The following is a 6,733-nucleotide window of genomic DNA, read 5'->3' as shown; positions in this document are numbered from 1 at the left end:
GCTCTTCATATGCTTTTTAAAAGTTAATAGCATTTTTAAAAGGTGAGAGAAAGGGGGACAGTCAGGAATGTTATGACCTTCAGCATGGGGGGGGGGGGGAAGACAGCTGCAGAATCCTCAATACTGTTTAATACGACATGATTTTCTTTGGCAGACCACAGCAGTATTAACACAAACACATCAAACATGTTGGTCATTCCTGATGCAAGCAATCTTCTGTGCTTTGAATATGTAATACGTTGGATTATATATGTGCTTGCGATAGGAAGCTGAAGCAGGAGTCAAAAATAATCTCAAAGACTTTGGAAGCAGGATTCTATTGTGGCTGTGAGTGGGTATCTATGTATGTGTGTGTGTGTGCTCCTAGCATTGCAGATTACCAGATCATTAAAAGTACTGCTTCTAACTAGCTTGTGACTCTTTTTTTTTTTTTAAATAAAATTTTTATTGATTTTTAATTAAACAACAAATATCAGTATGATGCATTTACATACACAAGTAAAAAAAGATAATCCAACTCAGTACATTTTTGGAAACACTCGGCAGTCCCCGCCTTGCCTCCTTCCTCATCCACTTTCCTGTCCCTCCTCCCTCTAAACCCACAACCTCTCCTCCTTCCTCCTTTCCGCTTGTGACTCTTAATAACAAAAGACTGGGTGCAGATTAGATTGGGTGCTGTAGAACAGAATACAGAATTCTTGCTTAATGATCATAACTGGGATTGGATTTGCTAAGTGAAGCAGTTCTGCATCGGTTGCAGTTGTTAGGCAAGGACTTCACACTTCTCCTGGCCTGCTACATTTGCCTCCATTTCACCCTCCATTTCACCCTCCCATACCCATCTGTCTTCCCCCATCTTTGCTATTTTGGCTGCCCTGTACCCTGCACCTGCTGCCTATCTCTTCCCCCACCCCCAGTTGACTTTCCCCATGTTCTTCCTGCTGGTGACATGGTGTGCCCAACTGAGACGCAAAGTGCAGGTCAGCAGAGTGACAGGCCAGTGTCGCACGGGGGGGGGGGAGTACAGGGCAGACAAACTAGCAGAGACGAGGGCAAATGGCAGGTGGGGAGATTTGGAGCATATATTGCAGTCATAAATGTGGGCATCTTACCAAGCGCTCGAATTGTGATCATGTGACCATGAGGACATTGCAGTGGTTGTAATTTCAAGGACCTATTATTTTGAATGAACTTCCATTTGTTCAGGATTTTCATAACTCCAGCCATTGAACCAATGCAGGACTAGTGCTATCATTATGTCAATGTGTTTCAACCTTAGCAACTTTAAGATGTGTGGACTTCGACTTCCAGAATTCCCTTGCCAGCATGTCAGAGAGATAGAGAGAGAGATTAGCTGGCCTAAATATACAGTTTGATGTTAGCTGGGAGAAGACAGCAAAATATTCCTGATAAACACTTTGGTTCTGTTGCTCTGAAAATAGCCACAAGAAAAAAAATCATTTTATTACAAAATCCCCCTATCTTTCCTCCTTCTAAAAAGAAATTTAAAGTTGCTTTTTAAAGGGATGCCTCCTTCCCTCCCCCAAGGACTGGCTTTGGCTGTAGGGCAGGAGTCTTCAAACTTGGCAACTTTAAGACTTGTGGACTTCAACTCCCAGAATTCCTCAGCCAGCCCTGGCTGGCTGAGGAATTCTGGGTGTTGAAGTCCACAAGTCTTAAAGTTGCCAAGTTTAAAGACCCCTGCTGTAGGGCTTTGCTGAACAATGTAGAAATCCTGATGAATGTCTGCCTCTTGGCAAATATGTTGATAATTTGTGAATAACTTTACAAACTTTCCCAGTTTAAGGTGGAAGCAGGTGAGGTGAGAGAGGGTAATGGAATCTCAAAGTGATTGTACACAATAACTTGCCTTGGAGGCTTATCTATGTCTTCAGGGTCACCTGAATAGTGCAAATGTGTGTGGAGCCTTCTTGGACGGTTGAAAGAACTGTGTTGTAGACTGGAGATAGATGATGTTGTATCCCTCTCCCTCTGTTGAGAGAGGGCTGTTCAATTTTGACATAGATGGCCTCTTTGACCCCTCTTTCAAACCAGCAGTCCTATCTGTCCAAAATGTGGCCTTTGTCTTCTAAATGCAGATGGACTGCTAACTCATGTCCTGATGGGTTTATTTTCCTATGTTTTGCCATACGTTTATGAAGTTGTTGTTTTATTTCGCCAATGTACAGATCTGCACATGGCTCACTGCATTGTACTGCAAAAGAAAAAAGAAAAAACAAGAAGATCCAGTTGGCTCATGAAAAAGCATCTTTGGGATAACTATGATTTGGATGACTGAGAATCTCCATAGACAAATCACTCTGAAGTTCACTTTGACTGATATAGCTTGAGGCCTGAGGCCAACCTAAAAATAATGCAGGAAGTTCATGTGGTATGATGTAATGATGAGATAGTCCTGCCTCCATAACTACACTGATACTGCAAATCTGGAGGAATGGGAGTTTAATCCTCTCTCTGTTATTTGCTCTCTTGTTTTATCTTATCAGATTAATGGTTTTCGGGAATTCTTGAAATTAGTGACAGGAGAATATCAGCAGAAGGAAAGTTGTTGGGTAGGATTTGCTACCATGAGTGTCCATTGCAACTGTAAATCTCATCAAAATGATAAAACCTGCATCATAATTCATTTTCACCCTCCAATCATGATCATTGCTACCATCATTTAAAGACAGTTCAATAATACATCTGCACAAAATCAGAATGCAAATATTGTTGGTTAATCAAATTCTTGAATCTGTATTTTTCTTTGACAACAGCATCCACCTTCTTTCCAGCTGGCTACGTTCCCTAAATCTAGTTGGTGTGGCCATTAAAATAAACTCCCTGGCTATCATTTAATAAGTACAATTAAAATCTTGATTTAAGTGATGCATATCACTTTCTCTTAAGAGTGTTAGCTTCAGGCAGTTCCTTTATCCTGAAAGAGGAAAAGCAATTTTAAGAGCTAATTCTCAAGTAAACCTTAACATGTTCTTTAGCAGTTTTGTCTTAAGTCTCTGGTTCTATTTGAATAGATCCTTACCAAATCTTTTTGTTGCTCCTGTGTACATCACCTCTAATCTTGTTTTCAAATTTACAGCTTTCAGCAAACTGAAAAGACTTAGGCTGGCAGAAACAATTCCATTTATCTGCAGCCTTCATCCTTATTTGAGAGCAATAAATAGCTAAATTGCCTTTTTTCAGGTTTTGACTTAGTTTCCTTCCCTTGCCTCCTTCCTTGTCCTTCATTCAGCTCACTGGGGAAATTAACATTCTTAGGCTCTGCTTAAAGCCCATTGAAATCATTTAATCTTCCAAGGCATGTTATTTTATTGGTGAAAAAACAAAATTAAAAACACCAAGGAATTTAAAATCACACCAAATTTTAAAATATTTATTCTACTTGTAAAAAAATTTTTTAAACAGCTTCTGAATTTACTTTTTCTTTGGGTATTATCCAAATATTAGAGATTTGAGAAAGTAACAAATTATAGGACACCCAAAGAAAGGTCAGTATCCTGCATACCATCATACAGATCTGTCTTAATAATTCAGTTGGCTAAATTTAATTTTTCAACAACAAAGTAGCTGGCTGAATTCAGTAGTAGCTGTTCTTTTTCAAGATTTAAGTCATAGTTCAGTGACAACAGAAAAGGCCACCATGTCATTTTCAAATATATTCCATTTCCTCCCACCTTCTTCCATTATCGTATCCCCCCCCCAACAGAATTATATAGTACAGGTAGTCCTTGTGACTTACAATCACAACTGAGCCCAATTTTGCAACATAATAATCCCTCATCACTGATTATGCTGGGTAGAACCACTGAGAATTATTTTGCCTGGAGGGTCACAATTTTCCTATGCGTGATAAAAGCCCAGTCAAGTTGACATGGCAGATTTCTTTTAGGTAATAATTGCAGTGCAGATCAACATTAGTGGTGTTCAAATATTAATTCAACAAATATACATTCTACCTTTAAATTTTTTCATCAGACAATCTGAAATCCATTAAGTTATTGCCAAACAAAGGGGAATGACATTTTCCCTTGTTAAATGTTGCCATGGTCTTCTGTTAAAAACAGAATGACATTTCTAGGGTCACTGCTGAGCTGAGTTTCCAATCTTATCTTGTTTAGGAGGGCTGATAAAAATGAAGGATGAGGAAGGGTCATATCATTACTGTGCCAGTCAGCTTTGGGGCCTGTAGAATTGTTTTCTGATGGACTTTTCTTGACATCAAACATTGGAGGCTATTCAGTATTTCTAATGGCAAATTCCTTCCAGGTCAGAGAAAGAAAACAGCAGTTTAACAGATCTGTAGCCATATTGCCTACTCCTTCTTTCGGGCAGAAGCACAGGAAGACACATGACACGAGGGTGAGAAATATTTCTTAGTTGATTTACAGTGGCCTGAACCATTAGATCTTTCACTTAAGACAAACTTCTGATCTTAAGCAAATGGCATGGGGTGTGACATGTTGTTCATATTTCTAACATTGCCTCTCTCTACTTCTGACATAGAACAGAGGTCTGGGTTAGAAATATATCCATTTCAGAAATGGCATTTAAAAAAAGATTACATTTTCTGAAAATGAATAAGTATTCTGACTCTTGGCCTCTTCAGTTTTATGATGAAGGGCAAATGCATACTTGAATGTTGAAGAGAGTTCGGTTTTTATATTTCTTAAGATGATAGGAGGCAAAATAACAGAAGCTGTCTACAGGCATTAAGAAGTAGGGATACATGAATCTAGCCCAGAGTTTCTCAACCTTGGCAACTTCACGATGTGTGGACTTCAACTTCCCTCAACAAGCCTTAGATTATATTCTGCTTAAACTTTCACAATCTGTGTACAGTAATTGCCTCTCAATGAGATATGTTGATCATCATCCTTCTTTCAGATGTTCATTCAGTGATGGAGAAGGATGATCAACATATCTCAATGAGAGGCAATTACAGAGATTGTGAAAGTTTAAGCAAAATGTAATCTAAGAATTGTGCACTAATCATAAGCATGTTTATTCATGAACTTATTTTTCTAATTTATATAAATTATACATGCCAAACCTATGAATGCCTTAGATATTTGCCCACACTTAAAAAGGATTCATTCTCAAAATAATGTAGAATATATTAATTCTTTTCTTAAATCCCTTTTAATAAATTTCACAGTATTATATTCTATAAAAGATGTCAGCAGACATGGTGGAAGACAGAATGCATTTGTAATTATTTAAAGAAATGTGCTATTGAGATTTTGTTATTACTGTATTACATCCCTACATTATAAGGAAAGCATGTTGCAGAATAGAATGCAGAATAATAAGAGCTGGAAGGGACCTAGGAGGTCTTCTAGTCCAGCCTCTTGCTCAAGCAGTTGAACCTATACCATTTCAGACAAGTGACTGTCCAGTCTCTTCTTAAAAACCTCCAGTGATGAAGCACCCACAATTTCTGAAGGCAAGCTGTTCCACTGGTTAATTGTTCTCACTGTTAGGAAGTTTCTCCTTAGTTCTAGGTTGCTTTTCTCCTTGTTTCTTGGTTTGCCTTCTTGTGCTTCGGAAAATGCTACTAAAGTAATATATAGTTAGCTCAAAGTTCACTTGGGTTCAGAGGGCTTTCTTACAAGTAGAATTACATAAACTATCTTTTTTATAAAACTTCTAACAATATAAAAAATACCTTCCTTTTGGCCTTCAAAGACATGTGAAATTCACAATCCATGACTCCCGAAAATAAGTGTCAAGTGTCAACGCTGCTAATATTGAATATTAACCCATCTGGCTAAGGGGAGTGTCTTCACTAAATTAGACCTGAGAGAGGCATATTACCTGGGTGAAATCCGGTGAGGCGAAAGCTGACAGGCTCGTCAAAAAGTTTCATGCGAAATACCCCAACAAACCGAGAACTGATCATTAACATATGCTTTGTCTACATTGCAGGATCTGTCCTTTTTGTAAGGGGGGGCCGGATGTCAACGCTGCTAATATTGAATATTCTTGCTTTGACAATATATGCAGAACTGTCTGGTATTTTTAGAGTTAAATCAGGTGACAGGGAAAGGAGAGGAGAAAATAAGGAAAGCCCGGGGGGGGGGGGAGAAACGGAAGTGAATTGGAAGATGTGAATCATGACCCCAAAATAGGGGAGGGGAAATGTCTGGAATGTTATGTGCAAAGGAAGGGAAATTCAGACCTTAGCATTCACCATGTTGTGCTGACACTCTGTAATAAAAGCTTTTAGGTTGAAAAAATGCCTGAAAGTTCTTTGAAGTGTTTCGTTAATCAGACACATGACATCAAGATTCCGGTTGAAGATCCCAATGAAGTAAACACACCAGAGACATATATGGTCTTGTAATTCACAAGTAAAGTAATATTGTGATCTTGTAATTGAGGAACTGTCAAATAATGTACATCATAACAACAAATTACCATCATCTAGCTTATGTGATGCTCCTCACGAGCTTTCAGTAACACCAGAGTGGTCCATGAAATGGAAAAGGCTAAGAAGCACTAGACTATAGTCCATTTCATTAGTTCATGATTTGAGTGATTAACTGCCAGATGCATGGGTAGCTAGGAAAATGCGGGCATTCAAGTGGTCATTATTTCCAAAATGTTAATACTACTTTATGCAGTCCATTGCCATCTGATCCCACTGGTGATTGTTATTTCACTTACTGCATATTTAGTTGCCAATTGAGCATAAAATTCTTCTGGAAAATGA

This window comes from Protobothrops mucrosquamatus, unplaced genomic scaffold (genome assembly GCF_001527695.2).
Source record: "Protobothrops mucrosquamatus isolate PMUCROS unplaced genomic scaffold, P.Mucros_1.0 scaffold537, whole genome shotgun sequence".
Classification (NCBI taxonomy): domain Eukaryota; kingdom Metazoa; phylum Chordata; class Lepidosauria; order Squamata; family Viperidae; genus Protobothrops; species Protobothrops mucrosquamatus.
This window is presented reverse-complemented; position numbering follows the sequence as displayed.